General features: G+C 46.8%; 1 protein-coding gene and 1 non-coding gene across 2 annotated transcripts in view; one reads left to right on the top strand and one right to left on the bottom strand.

The window, feature by feature from the left end:
- The window catches only part of LOC126474214 (gastrin/cholecystokinin type B receptor-like), a 374,680-nt gene that overhangs the window by 106,719 nt on the left and 245,514 nt on the right, over positions 1–22,447 (bottom strand). The gene's annotated exons all lie outside the window — the stretch shown is intronic.
- Positions 15–89, top strand: Trnap-ugg (transfer RNA proline (anticodon UGG)). The gene has a single exon. It is a non-coding gene; the product is annotated as a tRNA-Pro (tRNA).

The raw sequence follows: 22,447 nt of genomic DNA, 5'->3' as shown, positions 1-22,447 counted from the left end.
CGGGGCGTGAGTCGTGCTTGGGTAGCTCAGTTGGTAGAGCACTTGCCCGTGGAAGGCAAAGGTCCCGAGTTCGAGCCTCGGTCCGGCACACAGTTTTAATCTGCCAGGAAGTTTCATATTAGGGCACACTCCGCTGTAGAGTGAAAATTTCATTCCACTATTGATGTAGTTCCCCGTGCCCACTGTTCTCATTACTCGCTGCATTTCGCCTAGTCCCGTAAGAGTTGGAGCATAGTGTGCATTCGCACTTAAACAGAAGGAATCACGAGGTGAATCCCATCCACTGACCAGCTCTCAGTAGCCCGGAACTGCCATCATGTACTATGTTGGAATTGCATTCACGAGCGAGAACAAGGATACTTAACGGCAATGTGAATTTTTATCAATGATTGATCAGGGAGTTAGTCAATATTATCTGTGCATTGAGGAATTTTTAGAGTAAGTTTTTAAGTGAAAAATAATGGTTTGTTATGTGTCCTACAAATGGTGAGACGAAAAGTAAATGGATAAAAGTTTGTAATCTTGCAGATTTGGTTTTCAGCTGAAAATGCTCATGTCTGCTTCGTCTTAAAATTATAAAGTGATTTAAAAAAAAAAAAAAAAAAAAAAAACAACTTTCGACTGCTCATTCGAAATGCAAACTGGAGAGTGATACGGTTCCATGTCTACATCTACCATCCTCCAGTGCTGATTTAAGGCGTAATAGCGAGGCTAATAATGAGACAAATATTCAGACATGAAAACAAAGCTACTGTAAAGAAGTAGAAAATATTTCACAGAAAAACAGGGGTATATTACAAACTAATGAAGAAATTACTACAAGACAAAACGTTAACCATGAAAAAAAACCACTACCGTGAATGCGTCATTGCGTGCTTACGCTAATAATTAGAAATCGTGGGAACAGAAATAAAAGACCTGAGGCAAAAGATGCAGATTTATAGGACCGTCTCTGTCGATGCAGCGCTGAGTTACTGAAATTAAAACATGTTCCCGAAAATGACTCAGGGCTCTTTTTCTGACTGTCGACAACAAGTGGTTATGAAAGATATTGCATAGGCTGCGAATTTACGTTGCCTGTCTTATAAGGCGTTACCTTTTGTCAGGACTTTGCTGTAAAGTGTTTCGTAAGATCACGCACTTTCTTGAGGATGAAAGCTAGCAACGAGAAAAATACGTAAAGGTCATATGCGAACTGAGAGAAGACAAAAACGGAAAAAATGAAAACACTTGGAACTTAACTTTGAAGACTAGCAGAAGAAAACTTGTTAATGCAGCTAAAGAGTTTAAAAAGACGTTATAAGTTATTTCTCCGTTTCCTCCGTGCTATAGGTGTATGTGGTATAAGCCTGTGTGAGCCTCTTCCCCTCCGAGATCGTGAAACAGGTTTACGTTCTTCTGATGCTTTAACTAGCAATTCACAGAGCGTAGAAATAGGTATTCGATATAAAGGTTCAAATGGCTCTAAGCACTATGGGACTTAACTTCCGAGGTCATCAGTCCCCTAGAACCTAGAACTTCTTAAACCTAACCAACCTAAAGACATCACGCACATCCATGCCCGAGGCAGGATTCGAACCTGTGACCGTAGCGATCGCGAGACTGTGGCGGCTAGAACCGCTCGGCCACCCCGGCCGGCATTCCATATAAAGCTTAATAATAATAACAATGATAATAGTAGTACACTAAAACATGGAAAAACTCGATTATATTCATAGCTGCACAGGAGTTAAACATCTGTGCGCCGCCTGCCCTAAGCTTCAGTGCAGTGCGGCGTGGCGAGAGGATTTGAGGTGACGTCACAGCTCACAGCCCGCCTGCGCATGATCATTACCATGTATTCTAGCATCCGTCTGCGCGCTGAAGTGATCATCGATCGTCCTCGCTTTGTTATAGACTGTCGTAAAAAAATTAGTGCACCTGAAAAGACGACGTCGATTTTTATGTAATGACGCCATATGCCGCGTGGGGGATAGTAGATGTACTGGTTTCAACGTCGTCTGCCAAAAGATAGCGCAGTGGCATAGCTACTAGAGTGCCATCAGTGACTATCGTTTAATGGTGAATGCTCACAGCGAGAAGGCTTAGTGTGACGCAAACGTGCGACGCAAGCAGATTGCTTCCGACACGCACTCGTGCTTCCTTCAGCCAACTGAGCGAGTTTGAAAGGGGTCAAATTGTGGCTCTCTTGAGTGGCGGATGACCCTTTCAGAGAATTGCCACGCAAGTTGGACGTGCTGCGTCAGTTGTGCAACGATCCTAGTATCAGTGGTCACCTGATCATTCTCACACCAGTAAGCGAGGTTCTGGACTTCCTAGCACCACAGGTGCCCGCCACGATCGTCTTATTGCAAGGGCAGTCCTAGCAGTTCGTATAGCTACCACAGAACAGTGTAATATACTGATTATTCCTTGCTACTGTAGTGTTATCTTGAAGCTGTGAGAAAGGTGGACAGGCGCTTCAAGGCGCGGAAGCAGAGACGATGCTGAGGGCAGACGAAACTAGGAGAGATATTGTTACGTGAAGTAACCCGTAAGGGGAGAGCCTTGCGAAAATGCAAACGCCCCCAGACGCGGTCCCAGGGCGCTAGTTACTCTTCAAGGAATTAACATGTAACTTCATATGTCGTCTGGACGTGGTGGTCGGTTGCCACCGTAGAACTTTGTAACCAACAGGCACGTATTATCGATAAAGCCAGCTTGGTATCAGCCCTGAGAACAGCAACGTCAGTAGGCTCACAAGGGTTAGAAAGAGAGCAAAAACGCCAAAAAACTGTTGACCTAGCAGTCCCTACTCCGGGGAGCCCGAGGGGTGGGACTAAATGACGTGTAACAATAATGTTACAAGCCTTATTTGGCACAGCAGTTACATTTAGATTTCAGCTGAACGATGTTCATACCAATTCCGGACTTAGTTAGTGCAACCGTATTAACATCCCCGCCTTAGGAGCAGTAGAGGGGACCTAACTAAACCGTGATTGGCAGGCGCCTGCAAGAGACCTGAGAAATGCCGGACATTTGCCACACCGGACATTTGCCACGCCGGACATTTGTTACATTTGCGCCTTCGCCAGATAGCGATCCCGCAGGTAAGGGACGCCCTTCCTCGTACTCCTTCTGTCCGCTTTCAAACCGCTTTCTCCACATCTTACTCGATACAACCAGTACGTAAGGGACCTTCTTCTTCGACAGCTTGGCGAAATACAGAGCTTCTTTTCCGAAATCGAAATATTTATGTCTTTTGGGAAACGAAAGCAATTCCGACGATTATGTCAGTATGTAATTAGTTTTGCCAAGCATAAATATAGATCCCTCTGTTTGTACGGTAGCTTCCTTTCACGCTTACTGATTGCGATAGAAACAGTCCATCGCCATGGGAGCAACAAGAAAGGAACACTGTAAACAGAATGCGAATGTATGCTAATCGTTTCTTTTTGATCGCTGCATTTGTGCCTACTTTAATTACTACAACTGCATGCCCAAAAAACAATAAGGAAAGAAGAAATGGGTATGTGAATGTTTGAAAAGAAGAACGACATACTCCATATTAATTTACTCTCTAAAATCCGATATCTCTCGCGGCGAAACATTAATTAATAAAGTGTAGCGGGACAATGTTCAGAACAGGACTGAAAGTACGTTCATAAACATAGATAAGAACATCTATGATTGACATGCCATGTAAAGTCGACGTACAATTTTAAAATGTTAGAAACAAGGAAACGAAGTAATACAGGATGCTATGCTTGTAACGGACGTTGTTGTTCTACATTGTTTAGCTCTGGTCTTTACAGCATCCTAGGTTTTGGAGGGAAAAGCCATAATTGTAATGATCTCCGCTACAACAGAAATAAGGAGCACAACCTACGGAAAAATAATGTAATGTGTGTTCCAATTCACAAGCGACATTGAAACAGGTAGTTCCGGTGACTTAGTATGGACAGAGGTTATATTCGACAACTGGAATAAATTAATAACTGGCTCCTTTTACCAACACCTGGTCTCAGATGAAACAATTGCTGAACATTTAAAAAAAAACTCGAGTCTCATCGCAAATAGGTACCCTACTCATACAATTATAGTTGGCAGTGACTTCAATCTACCTTCCGTATGTTGACAAAAATACATTTTCAGACCCTACTATAGATAGAAAACAACTTCCATAATTGTTCTAAATGCTTTTTATAAAATTATTTTGAACAATTAGTTCACGAGGCCATTCAAATTGTAAATGCTTACGAAAACACACTTGACCTCTTAGCCACAAATAATCCTGAGCATCACAACGGGTACTGGAATTAGTGAACACACAGTCGTAGTGAGCCTCAATTCTGTAACAAAGAAATTCACCAAAACTAAATGCGAAATATACATATTTATAAAAGCAACTAAAAATTCGGATGACGTCTTTCTAAGAGACAGTCTCCAATCCTTCCAAACTATGTAAGTGAAGACCATATGTGGCTTAAGTTCAAAGATATAGTATCAACAGCACTCGAGAGATTCATACCAAATAAATTAATGTCAGACGGAACTGATCCCCAATGGTACACAAAACACGGCAGAAAGCTGCTGCAGGAGCACCGAAAAAGGCACGTATAATTTAGACGAGCGCAAAATCTCCAAGATTGGCGAAGTTTTACTGTGGCTTAAAATTTGGTGCGGATTTCAATGCGAGATGCATTTAATAGTTTCCACAACGAAACTCACTCTAGAAATGGGGCGAAAAATCCATAGAGATTCTGGTTCTGTGTTAAGAAAACCAGCTCAGTAAGTACCTTTACTGCGGGTCGGGCGGCGAGTGAGGAGGAAGAGGAGGAGGGGGAGGGGGAGACAAGGGACCCAACCCTTCGGAGCAGGTAAAATCGTGGCAAATGTCCGGCGTGGCAAACGTCCGCGCACCGACCTGAGGGGGGGCTTTAAGTAGGAAAAACAGTGCCCGACTCTTTAAAACCCCTAGATTCCGCATTTTGGCGGAGTTCTCAGTCAGACGATCTGCGCGCCGAATCCGCGTCCGTCGACTCCAGCCTCGGTCCAGCTCCGCGTAAGTCTCCTCTCTCACTTGGAGTGCCTCCGTGAACGGTATCACATTCAGTTTGTTTTGTTTTGCAACTAAGTTGTTGCCTTAAGATGCTGCTAGTGTTTGCTACTGTGGTTAGCATCCACTCCTGGGACTTCTGCACTGGCTTCTGCTGTAACAGTGTTATTCATGATTTTTCTAGCCCTAGAACTAGCCTCCAGTGTATTAGTTAGTCCTCTCTGGAATAAGCAACTATTTCAAAACCCTGTTTGTCCAAGAGTCTCCACAACGAGTTCCCTACCAAGTCTCACCATCTGCATTTCTAGTAAATACCTGTACCAGTGTTGGCTCAGATAGAAGAAAACAATCAAATGCCTTCACTGTGAAATGTCCTTCTGCCTTCTGCTCTGTACCGCTCCGGAGCGCAGACTTACCAGTAACCCCTTTTCTCCATCTCCACCTATGTCAGGACACGACAACAGATAAGAAGGCTTGTGAGCCCACGAACTGTTACGAACTGGTTATTGGCAGCGGGTTTAAGGGCACGTGCACCTCTAGCCTGCCTTCCACTCAGGCCACAGCATCGGCGTACGCTGCTCGACTGGTGTTGTCAAGAGCAGCACTTAGAAGATTGAACGGCGCCCCGTGGTCTTCAGCGATGAAAGCAGATTCTGTCTGCATGCAAGTGTTGGTCGTTTGCGCATATGGGTGAGCGCTGTCTCAGAGGGCATTCGTCCAACACACACTGGCCCCATCCAGGCCTTATGGTCTCGGATGCGAAAAGCTACAGCTTCTGGTGTTTCTGGAGTGGACGCTGACCAGCGCTCAGTACGTGCCGAATGTTGTTGTACCCGTTCTTTTGCAGTTATTGCACAGGGAAGTGATGTGACGTTCCAGCAAGACATGTAGTAACTTCCGTGGTCAGCACGATCTCCAAACTTGTCTCCAGTAGATCTCATGTGGGATATCGTGGGGCGAGAAGTGACTCGTGCGACTCATCAACTAACAATTCTTACAGAACTATGTGAGAGGGTCGAGCATCTGTACGATCGACCGGCTGCCAGACAGCTCCTGCATTTCCGCCTCTGGAGGCTACTCCACGTACTAATATGGGTGTTTCAGCATGGGTTGATACTTGATACCTCAGAACCGCTTGTGTTACTGATTGTATATGAAATTATTTCTTGAAGTCTATACGCGCTGTTACAACACTAAAGCTTGAGTGAGTTGGCAAAATGTAAAAGGATGTACGAATATTTTTATCCGGCAGTGTACCTGTGCTGTCTGTTCTTTATAGCATGTTCTATAGAACAGACACCACGTATATGATGAAAGCGAGGACAGACGATGATCACTTCAGTGAGGACGCACACCACGCTCGAAATGTTACGGAAACGGCGAAATGTCGCGAGTAATGAGTATGAGGGGCGAGGGGCGCTACATCAATAGTGTTTGGATAAGTTGAGAATTTGGGTCTGTCGTGAGGCGTGATAGAGTAGTTTGTGCAGTTGCGGTGGCCACTGTGTTCGGAGGGGTCGCAGCAGTCAGCGCATCTGTTCAGTAGGCAGGAGGGACGGATTCGAATCCTAGCCTGGCACAAACTTTCAACATTCCCCGTTGATTTGAATCAATGTCCACTGGCAGATGATGTGTCTTAAACTGTTAAAAGTTTGGGAGATTTGCAGTTCTACGAATCAGTCTCTAATATGGAACCCAAGCATCTTTTTTCTAAAACACTTTAAAACTAGGTCGCAGGTTGTTTTATTGAACTGTGGTAGACAGTTACCAGAAGAGGACCCATTTCTTGAAGGTATGATTAAATATAAAATGTCCAGTATATTTTTTTGCACTAGCGCTGTCATAGAGTTTGCTGTCTGGGATATGTACACTCCTGGAAATGGAAAAAAGAACACATTGACACCGGTGTGTCAGACCCACCATACTTGCTCCGGACACTGCGAGAGGGCTGTACAAGCAATGATCACACGCACGGCACAGCGGACACACCAGGAACCGCGGTGTTGGCCGTCGAATGGCGCTAGCTGCGCAGCATTTGTGCACCGCCGCCGTCAGTGTCAGCCAGTTTGCTGTGGCATACGGAGCTCCATCGCAGTCTTTAACACTGGTAGCATGCCGCGACAGCGTGGACGTGAACCGTATGTGCAGTTGACGGACTTTGAGCGAGGGCGTATAGTGGGCATGCGGGAGGCCGGGTGCACGTACCGCCGAATTGCTCAACACGTGGGGCGTGAGGTCTCCACAGTACATCGATGTTGTCGCCAGTGGTCGGCGGAAGGTGCACGTGCCCGTCGACCTGGGACCGGACCGCAGCGACGCACGGATGCACGCCAAGACCGTAGAATCCTACGCAGTGCCGTAGGGGACCGCACCGCCACTTCCCAGCAAATTAGGGACACTGTTGCTCCTGGGGTATCGGCGAGGACCATTCGCAACCGTCTCCATGAAGCTGGGCTACGGTCCCGCACACCGTTAGGCCGTCTTCCGCTCACGCCCCAACATCGTGCAGCCCGCCTCCAGTGGTGTCGCGACAGGCGTGAATGGAGGGACGAATGGAGACGTGTCGTCTTCAGCGATGAGAGTCGCTTCTGCCTTGGTGCCAATGATGGTCGTATGCGTGTTTGGCGCCGTGCAGGTGAGCGCCACAATCAGCACTGCATACGACCGAGGCACACAGGGCCAACACCCGGCATCATGATGTGGGGAGCGATCTCCTACACTGGCCGTACACCACTGGTGATCGTCGAGGGGACACTGAATAGTGCACGGTACATCCAAACCGTCATCGAACCCATCGTTCTACCATTCCTAGACCGGCAAGGGAACTTGCTGTTCCAACAGGACAATGCACGTCCGCATGTATCCCGTGCCACCCAACGTGCTCTAGAAGGTGTAAGTCAACTACCCTGGCCAGCAAGCTCTCCGGATCTGTCCCCCATTGAGCATGTTTGGGACTGGATGAAGCGTCGTCTCACGCGGTCTGCACGTCGAGCACGAACGCTGGTCCAACTGAGGCGCCAGGTGGAAATGGCATGGCAAGCCGTTCCACAGGACTACATCCAGCATCTCTACGATCGTCTCCATGGGAGAATAGCAGCCTGCATTGCTGCGAAAGGTGGATATACACTGTACTAGTGCCGACATTGTGCATGCTCTGTTGCCTGTGTCTATGTGCCTGTGGTTCTGTCAGTGTGATCATGTGATGTATCTGACCCCAGGAATGTGTCAATAAAGTTTCCCCTTCCTGGGACAATGAATTCACGGTGTTCTTATTTCAATTTCCAGGAGTGTAGAATCGACCACGTAGATTGCCTCTGTAATCATTTTAAGATGTTCGCAGACGACGTATACTGATGGGCTAAACATTATGACCACTGCCCACCACGAGACTGAATACCGTCTGGAGGGGCTGCGGGCAAGTGGAGCGATAAAGAAATCGCATGAGCTGAACAGAGACGAACAGAGAGTCATTCTAGCGAGGATACGGACCGCAAATGGTGGAATCCACTGACGCGACTTTGACGTAGAACAGATTGCTATGGCCTGGCACTTGGGAACGAGAATCTCGGAAACAGCGAGGCAGATCGACTATTCGCCTGCTGTTGTCGTGAGCATCTGTGGAAAGTGGTTGAAGAAACGCGGAGCTACGATTGCGAGACGGGATGTAAGACGTCAACACCTCATGGCAGAACGTGGAGGTCGAAGACTTGCCCGCCCTACAAAGCTAGAGAGGCAGCGATTCATGGCAGATCTGACGACAGAGCACAATACTGGCCCAGGCATAAGTACTATCTTAGCGAGTATTGTTGAACGTGGAGTTCCCCACTATGTCTTCCCATGTTGACACTACCCCGGCAGTTACGATTAAAAATTCATCGAGATCTGATTTTCGATCAATGGAAACATGTCGCTCAGCTGGGTGGATCAGGTTTCTACTCACTCTAGGTCCCGGATACACCGTCATCCCGGCGAACAGTTGCTCAAAACAGGCACCCAAGGACGTAGGCCGTTAGGTGCGCTACTAGTATATGCGAAATATTCACATGGGCTTCCATGAGACATTTGGCAGTAACGTAAGGCACTATGACAGCGGTGGTTTACGTGCACATTAAGTTTCTTCGTGTTGGGTACCACAGCCGTACGCTGAGGTGACAAATGTCACGGCATACCTCCTATTGCCAGGCCTAGTCCAGCTACTCGACGTGGTATGAATCCTACAAGTCGTTGGAAGTCCCCTGCAGAAATATCGAGCCATGTTGCCTCTGTAGCCGTTCATAATTGCGAAACTGTTGCCGGTGCAGAATATTGTGAGCGAACTGTCCTCTCGGCCAAATCATTCGCTCGAACTGTCCGGAAAGTTCTTCAAACCAATCGCAAACCATTGTGTCCAAGGGACATGGCGTATTGTCATCAATAAAAATTCCATCGCTGTTTGGGTGAAAAAAATGGAACAGCGCGTATGGAGGCAGTGGCCGGGAGTTCCCAGTCTGGAAGTTCGGACGACAAGTGGAAGTTTTATTGAGTGCTACGCCACATTGGGCGACTTGCGTGTCGACAATGGGGATGAAATGATAATGACACCACAACAGCCAGCCCCTGAGGGGAGAAAATCTCCCTACCCAGCAGGGATCGAACCCGGGCCCCCGTGTATGGTATTCCAACGCGCTGACCATTCACCTATTGGCGCAGACGTTGTTTGGGAACATGAAGTCGATGAATGGCTGCAAATGGTCTCCATGTAGCAAAATATAACCACTTCCAGTCAATGATCGGTTCTGATGGACTATAGGACCCAGTCCACTACATGTAAACACAGCCCACACCATTATGGAGCCACCGCCAGTTTTCACAGTGGCTTTTTGACAGCTTGGGCCCGTGGCTTCATGTGGTCTGCAACACAGTCGAACGCTACCGTTTAGCTCTGATCAACTGAAATAGGGTCCGCCCCCGGTAGCTGAGTGGTCAGCGCGACAGAATGTCAATCCTAACGGCCCGGGTTCGATTCGGATCAGGGAATGGGTGTTGTGGTGTCCTAATCATCATCATATCATCCCCATCGACGCGCAAGTCGCCGAAGTGGCTTCAAATCGAAAGACTTTCACCCGGCGAACGGTCTACCCGACGGGAGGCCCTAGTCACAAGACATTTTTTATAACTGAAATCGGCACTTATCTGATTGGCTCACGGTTTTCCAATCGTGTAGGATGTAACCGATGTAGTCACGAGCCCAAGGCGATGCAGGCGATGTGGTGCTGTTAGCAAAGGCACTCGCGTCGGTCATCTGCTGCCACAGCCCTTTAACTCAAAATCTCGCCGCACTGTCCTAACGGATATGTCCAGCGTACGTCCCACTTGGTTTCTGCGGTCATTTCACGCAGTGTTGCTTGTCTGTTAGCACTGACGTCTCTACACAAACGCCACTGCTCTCGGTCGTTAAATGAAGGTCGTTGGCCGTTGCATTGTCCGTGGCGACAGGTAACACAATGCGGTATTCTCAGCACACTGGATCTCGGAATTTTGAATTTCTAAACGATATACGAAATGGAAAATCTCATGCGTCTAGCTCCAACAACCATTCCGCATTAAGACTCTGATAATTCCCGTCGTGTGGCCATAATCACGTCGGATACCTTTTCACGTGGTTGACCTGAGTACAAATGACGGAAACGCCTATACACTATCTTTTATACCCTGTTTATATAATACTGCGTCCCCATCTCGTGGTCTTGCGGTAGCGTTCTCGCTTCCCGCGCACCGGGTCCCGGATTCGATTCCCGGTGAGGTCAGGTTTTTTTCTCCCTCGAGATAACTGAGTATTGTGTCGTCTTCATCATCATCGTCATGCGGTGCGCGTCTCCCGCATCGTCCTCTACGCTCCTCGGAGTGTGGGACATCTGGGACATCATCATCATATGATACTACCGCCATCTGTATATGTACATGTCGCTGTCCAATGACTTTTGTCACTTCAATGTATATTTGTTAAAGACAATTTTGAAGTTTTCTTCCTGGACTGAGAATTCATTATACCTGGCACGATTAGCCAGTTTCGGCTTTTCAGGCTTTGTGAGGATGGTTGCATAACACATCGACACCTACTGTGTTTGGAAATGGGCTGTAAGTCCTAGATTGGCCAGTCATACAAGATAGAATAAATTGAATTCTTGTCAGAAACAGCCGAGATGGAAAACTTCAAATATCCTGAAAGTGAACATTATTGGATACCACGTGCATCCCTTCACGCTTCCCAGACGGAGCTGGAATCTGTCAGGAGAGTAACTGTGCGTATCATGCCAGAGTCGTACTACTGTGGTCCGAGGAGCATAACAGGGAACCGACGTTGATGTCTCGGACAACGGCAGCGTGGGGTAGGCGCGTAGTCTGAGGCGTCTTGTCACGGTCCGCGCGGCTCCCCCCATCGCAGGTTCGAGTCCTCCCTCGGGGAAGGGTGTGTGTGTCGTCCTTAGCGTAAGTTAGTTTACGTTAGATTAAGTAGTGTGTACCCGCGGTCTAGGGGTAGCGGCATAGTACCTGTGGTCTAGGGGCAGCGTCTTTGATTCATAATCAAAACGTCTTCGGTCCCGGGTTCGATCCCCGCCACTGCCTAAATTTTGATAAATAAGCAGCATTGGCGGCCGAAGACCTCCGGCATAAGAAGTCAGCCTCATTCTGCCAACGGCCTTGTCAAAGAGGGCGGAGGAGCGGATAGAGGTTCAGGGCACTCTCTTGTCCTAGGGGTGGGAAATTGCCCCTAAAGGCGGAAGAATCAGAAATGATCAACGACATGAGGATGCAGAAGGCAATGGAAACCACTGCATTAATGACACGTAACGTGTATCCACAGGACATGTGGCCTGTAATTGAAGAAGTGTCATGATGATCTCTCCACTGGCAAAAGATTCCGGAATAGTCCCCCATTCGGATGTCCGGGAGGGGACTGCCAAGGGGGAGGTTACCATGAGAAAAAGATTGAATAATCAACGAAAGGATAACGTTCTACGAGTCGGGGCGTGGAATGTCAGAAGCTTGAAAGTGGTAGGGAAACTAGAAAATCTGAAAAGGGAAATGCAAAGGCTCAATCTAGATATAGTAGGGGTCAGTGAAGTGAAGGAAGACAAGGATTTCTGGTCAGATGACTATCGGGTAATATCAACAGCAGCAGAAAATGGTATAACAGGTGTAGGATTCGTTATGAATAGGAAGGTAGGGCAGAGGGTCTGTTACTGTGAACAGTTCAGTGACCGGGTTGTTCTAATCAGAATCGACAGCAGACCAACACCGACAACGATAGTTCAGGTATACATGCCAACGTCGCAAGCTGAAGATGAACAGATAGAGAAAGTGTATGAGGATATTGAAAGGGTAATGCAGAATGTAAATGGGGACGAAAATCTAATAGTCATGGGCGACCTGAATGCAGTTGTAGGGGAAGGAGTAGAAGAAAAGGTTACAGGAGAATATGGGCTTGGGACGAGGAATGAAAGAGGAGAAAGACTAATTGAGTTCTGTAACAAGTTTCAGCTAGTAATAGCGAATACCCTGTTCAAGAATCACAAGAGGAGGAGGTATACTTGGAAAAGGCCGGGACATACGGGAAGATTTCAATTAGATTACATCATGGTCAGACAGAGATTCCGAAATCAGATACTGGACTGCAAGGCGTACCCAGGAGCAGATATAGACTCAGATCACAATATAGTAGTGATGAAGAGTAGGCTGAAGTTCAAGACATTAGTCAGGAACAATTGATACGCAAAGAAGTGGGATACGGAAGTACTAAGGAATGACGAGATACGTTTGAAGTTCTCTAACGCTATAGATACAGCAATAAGGAATAGCGCAGTAGGAAGTACAGTTGAAGAGGAATGGACATCTCTAAAAAGGGCCATCACAGAAGTTGGGAAGGAAAACATAGGTACAAAGAAGGTAGCTGCGAAGAAACCGTGGGTAACAGAAGAAATACTTCAGTTGGTTGATGAAAGGAGGAAGTACAACCATGTTCCGGGAAAATCAGGAATACAGAAATACAAGTCGCTGAGGAATGAAATAAATAGGAAGTGCAGGGAAGCTAAGACGAAATGGCTGCAGGAAAAATGTGAAGACATCGAAAAAGATATGATTCTCGGAAGGACAAACTCAGCATACAGGAAAGTCAAAACAACCTTTGGTGACATTAAAAGCAACGGTGGTAACGTTAAGAGTGCAACGGGAATTCCACTGTTAAATGCAGAGCAGAGAGTAGATAGGTGGAAAGAATACATGCAAAGCCTCTATGAGGGTGAATATTTGTCTGATGTGATAGAAGAAGAAACAGGAGTCGATTTAGAAGAGATAGGGGATCCAGTATTAGAATCGGAATTTAAAAGAGCTTTGGAGGACTTACGGTCAAATAAGGCAGAAGGGATGGATAACATTCCATCAGAATTTCTAAAATCATTGGGGGAAGTGGCAACAAAACGACTATTCACGCTGGTGTGTAGAATATATGAGTCTGGCGACATACCATCTGACTTTCGGAAAAGCATCATCCACACAATTCCGAAGACGGCAAGAGCTGACAAGTGCGAGAATTATCGCACAATCAGCTTAACAGCTCATGCATCGAAGCTGCTTACAAGAATAATGTACAGAAGAATGGAAAAGAAAATTGAGAATGCGCTAGGTGACGATCAGTTTGGCTTTAGGAAAAGTAAAGGGACGAGAGAGGCAATTCTGACGTTACGGCTAATAATGGAAGCAAGGCTAAAGAAAAATCAAGACACTTTCATAGGATTTGTCGACGTGGAAAAAGCGTTCGACAATATAAAATGGTGCAAGCTGTTCGAGATTCTGAAAAAAGTAGGGGTAAGCTTTAGGGAGAGACGGGTCATATACAATATGTACAACAACTAAGCAGGAATAATAAGAGTGGACGATCAAGAACGAAGTGCTCGTATTAAGAAGGGTGTAAGACAAGGCTGTAGCCTTTCGCCCCTACTCTTGAAAAAGACCAATAAAAAGGTGTTAGCATGTGGACGTAATGTGCTGTTCCAGTCTCTCCTGTACCTAAGGTCCATCACTGTTCCCTTTGGATCTCTACGTAATTCGGTGCTCTCCGATACACACGATCTAACAGCGGAGGAGTGGTACTCAAGCGTCAACTTTAGGTTACAATATCTCCGGATGTAATTAAAATTTTACAATGTAACAAACGGCACTGATTACGTTTTTGTTTATATGTTCAGATGTGCTAACAAAACTAACGGGGTTCCATTTAAAAAAACGTAGGTTTGTGTTAAAAAACATACTTCCGTGCATTTTTGTATGGTTTGTAGTAACCAATTTCACTAGCCCCTCTCCTCACGTTCGGTCTGTGGAATCGATTCGTCAGTATTTGATGTGGTTTACGAAATATATCCAGCGGTAACGTTAGGTGACTCACCCTGTATAAGAGCAGTGTGTTGGCAGAGCTTTCATTTGTACTCAGGTGATTCATTTGAAAAAGTTTCCGACGACATTATGGCCACACGCGGGCAATTAACTAAGTTTAAACTCGGAATGGTAGTTAGAGCTAGACGCGTTGGACATTCCATTTCGAAAATCGTCTTGGAATACAATATTCCGAGATTCACAGTGTTAAGGGCGTGTCGAGAATACCAAATTTCAGGCATTGTCTCTCACCATGGATAACGTTGTGTCCGACGGCCTCCACTTAACGACTGAGAGCAGCGGCGTTTGCGTAGAATTGTCAGTGCTAACAGACAAGCAAAGATGCGCGAAATGACCGCAAAAATCAACATGGGACGTACGACGAACATATCCGTTAGGACAGCGCGGCGAAATTTGGTGTTAATGGTCTATGGCGGCAGACGACCGACGCGAGTGCCTCTCCTAATAGTATAACATCGCCTGCAGTGTCTCTACTGGGCCCGTGACTGCATCGGTTGGACGCTTCACGACTGGAAAATAGTGACCTGGTCAGATGAGTCCCAGTTTCAGATGGCAATAGCTAATTTAGGGTTCGAGTGTAGCGCAGACCTCACGCAGCCATAGACCCAAGCTGTCAACAAGCAACTGTGTAAGCTTGTGGCGGCTCCATAATGGTTTGGGTTATATTTCCATGGAGTGAACTAGGTCCTCTGGTCCAACAGGTCCGATCGTTGACTGGAATGGTTATGTTCTGCTACCTGGAGACCATTTGCAGACATTCATGTATTTCATGTTCGCAAACAACTGTGGAATTTTAATGAATGACAATGCACCATGTTACTGGGCCACAGTTGGACGCGATTTGTTTGAAGAACATTTTGTACAGTTATAGCGAGTGATTTAGCCACCCAGATCACCCTACATGAATCCCGTCGAACATTTATGGGGCATAATCGAGAGGTCAGTCCGTTCACAAAATCCTGCACTGGCAACATTTTCGCAATTATAAACGCAGCATGTCATTCTCGATGGAGAGAAGTCTTCCGAAGTAAGAGTGATTTCAGGTGTGCCGCAGGGGAGTGTCGTAGGACCGTTGCTATTCACAATATACACTACTGGCCATTAAAATTACTACACCAAGAAGAAATGCCGATGATAAACGGATATTCATTGGAAAAATATATTATACTAGAACTGACATGTGATTACATTTTCACGCAATTTGGGTGCATAGATCCTGAGAAATCAGTACTCAGAACAACCACCTCTGGCCGTAATAACGGCCTTCATACGCCTGGGCATTGAGTCAAACAGAGCTTGGATGGGGTGTACAGGTACAGCTGCCAATGCAACTTCAGCATGATACCACAGTTCATCAAGACTAGTGACTGGCGAATTGTGACGGGCCAGTTGCTGGGCCACCATTGACCAGACGTTTACAATTGGTGAGAGATCTGGAGAATGTGCTGGCCAGGGCAGCAGTCGAACATTTTCTGTATCCAGAAAGGCCAGTACAGGACCTGCAACATGCGGTCGTGCATTATCCTGCTGAAATGTAGGGTTTCGCAGGAATCGAATGAAGGGTAGAGCCACAGGTCGGCCGGCCAATATGGCTGTGCGGTTCTAGGCGCTACAGTCCGGAACCGCGCTGCTGCTACGGTCGCAGGTTCGAATCCTGCCTCGGGCATGGAAGTGTGTGATGTCCTTAGGTTAGTTAGGTTTAAGTAGCTCTTAGTCTAGGGGACTGATGACCTCAGATGTTAAGTCCCATAGTGATGAGAGCCATTTGAAGCCACGGGTCGTAACACATCTGAAATGTAGCGTGCAGTGTTCAAAGTGCCGTCAATGCGAACAAGAGGTGACCGAAACGAGTAACCAATAGCAAACCATACCATCACGACGGGTGATACGCTAGTATGGCGACGACGAATACACGCTTCCAATGTGCGTTCACCGCGATGTCGCCAGACACGGATGCGACCATCATGATGCTGTAAACAGAACCTGGATTCATCCGAAAAAAATGACGTTTTGCCGTTCGTGCACCCAGGTTTGTCATTGAGTACACCATTGCAGGCGCTCCTGTGTGTGATGCAGCGTCAAGGGTAACCGCAGCCATGGTGTCCGATCTGATAGTCTATGCTGCTCCAAACGTCGTCGAACTGTTCGTGCAGAAGGTTGTTGTCTTGCAAACGTCCCCATCTGTTGACTCAGGGATCTTGACGTGGCTGCATGATCCATTACAGCCATGCGGATAAGATTCCTGTCATCTCGACTGCTAGTGATACAAGGCCGTTGGGATCCAGAACGGCGTTCCGTATTACCCTCCTGAACCCACCGATTCCATATTCTGCTAACACTCATTGGATCTCGACCAACGCGAGCAGCAATGTCGCGATACGATAAACTGCAATCGCGATAGGCTACAATCCGACCTTTATCAAAGTCGGAATCGTGATGGTACGCATTCTCCTTCTTACACGAGGCATCACAACATCGTTTCACCAGGCAACACCGGTCAACTGCTGTTTGTGTATGAGAAAGCGGTTGGAAACTTTCCTCATCTCCGTACGTGGTAGGTGTCGACACCGGCGCCAACCTTGTGCAAATGTTCTGAAAAGCTAAACATTTGCATAACACAGCATCTTCTTCCTTTCGGTTAAATTTCGCGTCTGTAGCACGTCATCTTCGTGGTGTAGCAATTTTAATGGCCAGTAGTGTATATAAATGACCTTGTGGATAACATCGGAAATGCACTGAAGTTTTTGCGGATGATGCTGTAGTATATCGAGTGGTTGTAACAATGGAAAATTGTACTGAAATACAGGATGATCTGCAAGGAATTGACGCATGGTGCAGGGAATGGCAATTGAATCTCAATGTAGACAAGTGTAATGTGCTGCGAATACATGGAAAGAAAGATCCTTTGTCATTTAGCTACAATGTAGCAGGTCAGCAACTGGAAGCAGTTGATTCCATACATTATCTGGGAGTAGGCATTAGGACTGATTTAAAATGGAATGACCATATAAAATTAATCGTCGGTAAAGCAGATGCCAGACTGAGATTCATTGGAAGAATCATAAGGAAATGCAGTCCGAAAACAAAGGAAGTAGGTTACAGTACACTTGTTCGCCCACTGCTTGAATAGTGCTCACTGGTCTGGGATCGTACCAGATAGGGTTGATAGAAGAGAGCAGCGCGCTTCGTTACAGGATCATTTTGTAATCGCGAAAGCGTTACGTAGATGATAGATAAACTCCAGTGGAAGACTCTGAGACAGAGGCGCTCAGTAGTTCGGTACGAATTTTGTTGAAGTTCGAGAATATACCTTCACCGAGGAGTCAAGCAGTATATTGCTCCTTCCTACGTATATCTCGCGAAGAGACCATGAGAGTAAAATCAGAGAGATTAGAGCCCACACAGAGGCATACCCACAATCTTTCTTTCCACGAACAATACGAGACTGGAATAGAAGGGAGAGCCGATAGAGGTACTCACGGTACCCTGCGCCACACACCGTCAGGTGGCTTGTGGAAATGGATGTAGATGTAGATGTAGAGCAGCATGGCTCAATGTTTCTGCAGGGGACTTCCAAAGACCTGTTCAGTCCATGCCATATCGAGCTGCTGGTCTACGCAGGGAAAAAGAAGGTCCGACACGATATTAGGAGGTGTGCATGAGCTTTGTCATCTCAGTGTGTACTATGCCAAGCTGAAGAAAACCAGCCTGTGATCAACAGTAAATGAACGTCAATAGTAAAAGCATTTCCACTCTTCTTTGCCTTCCTCTCACTGCCACTGAGGCGGCCGCGGTGGCCGAGTGGTTCTAAGCGCTTCAGTCCAGAACCGCGCGACTGCTACGGTCGCAGGTTCGAATCCTGCCTCGGGCATGGATGTGTGTCATGTCCTTAGGGTAGTTAGGTTTAAGTAGTTCTAAGTTGTAGGGGACTGATGACCTCAGATGTTAAGTGCCATAGTGCTCAGAGCCATTTGAACCATTTTGAACTGCAACTGATGGAGCTAAGTGATGTATTGCATGATAAGTGGTAAGGAAACAATACCTCTGAAAACAGTATCGTGTTGTAAACAACCTTTCCATGTAGCTGTGCAACACATCAAACGTGCTAAAACGCCTTAGGAAGCACGTAGATGTATCAGTTGTTCTGTTAATAACCTGTAACATTCATAGCCACACAGTGTATGCGAATGACATCTAGAAATAATTGGCGCTCTTATGACTACACAGCGAAGAAAGTACTGGCAGCCGAATTTTGCACTATCCCATACTTTGGGGTACCAATGTCTTCCTCCATCCAATTAAATAAGAATCAGGTTAATCCGCCTCTAACAAGCCTGCGCTTGACGCCCGAGGTAAGCCAGGAGGAAGCAGAAAAACACACAAGATGTCACTGCTGGGTAAAACAAGTGCGAGGCCCGTAGCAAATCTCAGAAGAGGCCACTGGTTTGCTTTAGGATTCGAAGTTCAGAATATAAAAACGATATGCACATTTTCTTAGATTGTTATCGTCATAGAAACATTTAAAACATAAATTCTTTTCGCAACATGAGGAAATATAAACACAACCTTACTGCAATCACATTTTCCGTATAAAAATTCACTTCATTAAATTTTTTCAAAACAATAAAGTTCATATGATGATTGAAATGAGGCAGGCAAGGATCGGAAATAAAATTTTAAGAAAATAGCTCTACTTAAAACCAAATTAAGAGAGTCACAAAAAAGACCATAATCATGTTGATTGGGATTTAAAAAAATTACCGTTGTGTAAGTATTGAACACGCTATTGTATCGGTGGTTTCAAAACGTAAATCCTACGCCTTGCGTCTCAATGGCTAAGGAGTAAACGAATTATAACGATAACGTTTTATTATCAGATGAAACACCGATAATTGGTACCTACATTGTTACTTATGTTACACATAAAAGCTACTTTTTAAAAAAAATTGATAGCACATATAAAGATAACAAATAAGATTACCTTATTCACGTTTTCCTGTCGGCAGATTTCGCAATCACTATATTTTTCAGTCTGTTAATATATTCTACTTTTCTTAAACAGTGGTGTTGTGTTGCACAGGGTGAGGCAAATAAAAGTGGCCCTGGCGAGCGTCAGCGTTAACTGAGGAGGAAAAGACCTATCGTTGCTACCAACAGGATGGAACGACTGCCCATACAGCCGGCCGAACCTTGGAGCACATTTACACAATCTTCAATCCTGACGGATTTGTCACGCAGGTCACATGATCTGTCGTGTGCGATTACTCTGTGTGGGGAGCCCTCAAGTCAACCACAGCAACCATCATAGCCTTCAAGAACCGCAGCAGAACATTTTGGATGAGACTACAGCAGTCCAGCTTCGATTTGCCTTCGGCAACTTGCTGAACAGGGCGCAAAAGTGCCAAGAGATGAATGGTGGTCACTTTTAACATCTGCCACAGTCAGGTTAGTTTTGTGTTTACTCTCCTCTGCTGTGTTTCTATGTACCCTGGTGCTCTGTTCTCCGGACTACTTCTGTTTATTAATCCACAGCGACCAGCAGGGAAACAACGGCGCAAAAGAAACGCAGGAACCACGAAATTACAACACGTTACACAGCAACAGTCCACCACGAAGAAAGCAGCTTTCACTCTTGGACGCCTTGCATCGATAGTACTGTAAGTAAAGTAAAAACACCGTAGAAGGAGTGAACGTCTATAATAGGAGACTTACAAAAATAAATTTGGTATCCATTAATTACTGTCTTATTGGTAATAGATAGACCCCTATTCTAATTGATCGGGTTACTACGACAAGCTCGGACAACATTAGGGAACTCTCCTGTAAGCTTCGCAGTACGGTTAACTTACGACACATGGTATGGTATGACCAGCGGTCACTTTTAGAAATGAACAGAAACTGTTACTACCTCGTTATACACTCCTGGAAATGGAAAAAAGAACACATTGACACCGGTGTGTCAGACCCACCATACTTGCTCCGGACATTGCGAGAGGCCTGTACAAGCAATGATCACACGCACGGCACAGCGGACACACCAGGAACCGCGGTGTTGGCCGTCGAATGGCGCTAGCTGCGCAGCATTTGTGCACCGCCGCCGTCAGTGTCAGCCAGTTTGCCGTGGCATACGGAACTCCATCGCAGTCTTTAACACTGGTAGCATGCCGCGACAGCGTGGACGTGAACCGTATGTGCAGGTGACGGACTTTGAGCGAGGGCGTATAGTGGGCATGCGGGAGGCCGGGTGGACGTACCGCCGAATTGCTCAACACGTGGGGCGTGAGGTCTCCACAGTACATCGATGTTGTCACCAGTGGTCGGCGGAAGGTGCACGTGCCCGTCGACCTGGGACCGGACCGCAGCGACGCACGGATGCACGCCAAGACCGTAGGATCCTACGCAGTGCCGTAGGGGACCGCACCGCCACTTCCCAGCAAATTATGGACACTGTTGCTCCTGGGGTATCGGCGAGGACCATTCGCAACCGTCTCCATGAAGCTGGGCTACGGTCCCGCACACCGTTAGGCCGTCTTCCGCTCACGCCCCAACATCGTGCAGCCCGCCTCCAGTGGTGTCGCGACAGGCGTGAATTGAGGGACGAATGGAGACGTGTCGTCTTCAGCGATGAGAGTCGCTTCTGCCTTGGTGCCAATGATGGTCGTATGAGTGTTTGGCGCCGTGCAGGTGAGCGCCACAATCAGGACTGCATACGACCGAGGCACACAGGGCCAACACCCGGCATCATGGTGTGGGGAGCGATCTCCTACACTGGCCGTACACCACTGGTGATCGTCGAGGGGACACTGAATAGTGCACGGTACATCCAAACCGTCATCGAACCCATCGTTCTACCATTCCTAGACCGGCAAGGGAACTTGCTGTTCCAACAGGACAATGCACGTCCGCATGTATCCCGTGCCACCCAACGTGCTCTAGAAGGTGTAAGTCAACTACCCTGGCCAGCAAGATCTCCGGATCTGTCCCCCATTGAGCATGTTTGGGACTGGATGAAGCGTCGTCTCACGCGGTCTGCACGTCCAGCACGAACGCTGGTCCAACTGAGGCGCCAGGTGGAAATGGCATGGCAAGCCGTTCCACAGGACTACATCCAGCATCTCTACGATCGTCTCCATGGGAGAATAGCAGCCTGCATTGCTACGAAAGGTGGATATACACTGTACTAGTGTCGACATTGGGCATGCTCTGTTGCCTGTGTCTATGTGCCTGTGGTTCTGTCAGTGTGATCATGTGATGTATCTGACCCCAGGAATGTGTCAATAAAGTTTCCCCTTCCTGGGACAATGAATTCACGGTGTTCTTATTTCAATTTCCAGGAGTGTAGATTTGGACGCCCCTGTATTTCCATTGCACGGTAGGCAGATTACCATTTATATTTAACTTGGTAGATGTATTTACACAATGGGGCGAGGCCCCCTAATGGGCGGGCACCGTTGTATTTGGCTAATACAGCTCTGCACGGTGGTAAAATCAACGAACTATCAACATTATTATATGAAAATGGTATCTGTCCTTCCGGACATGTCTGTTTGGATGCACACGTATTGCCCGAACTCTTACGGTACTCGATAAGATTGTCTGCCTCGAGTAATGAGTGTAATGGGTAGGGGCACTAAGAATGTAGTGTGTTGGGAATGTGGGCCTCAAGGGGAGCGTGCAAGGGACAAATCCCTGCAGTCGTACTATCTTCTGTGCCCCCGGTAGCTGAGTGGTAGCCGGCACGGTAGCTCAGTGTGTTCGGTCAGAGCGTTAGGTACCCTCTGCAATAAAAAACTGAGTCAACGGCTCAACACTGAATTCGAACGGGTGTCATGGAACATCTGCACCGAACATATGCAACGAACAATATCGAACAAAATGAGAAAAAAATAGATAGAGCGTCCTCCATGTAAGCAGGAGATCCCGGGTTCGAGTCCCGGTCGGGGCACACATTTTCAACTGCCCCCGTTGATGTACACCAAC

Source organism: Schistocerca serialis, chromosome 4, assembly GCF_023864345.2.
Source record: "Schistocerca serialis cubense isolate TAMUIC-IGC-003099 chromosome 4, iqSchSeri2.2, whole genome shotgun sequence".
NCBI lineage: Eukaryota > Metazoa > Arthropoda > Insecta > Orthoptera > Acrididae > Schistocerca > Schistocerca serialis.
The sequence above is the reverse complement of the archived record's forward strand: the minus strand, read 5'-3'. Positions and strand labels throughout refer to the sequence as shown.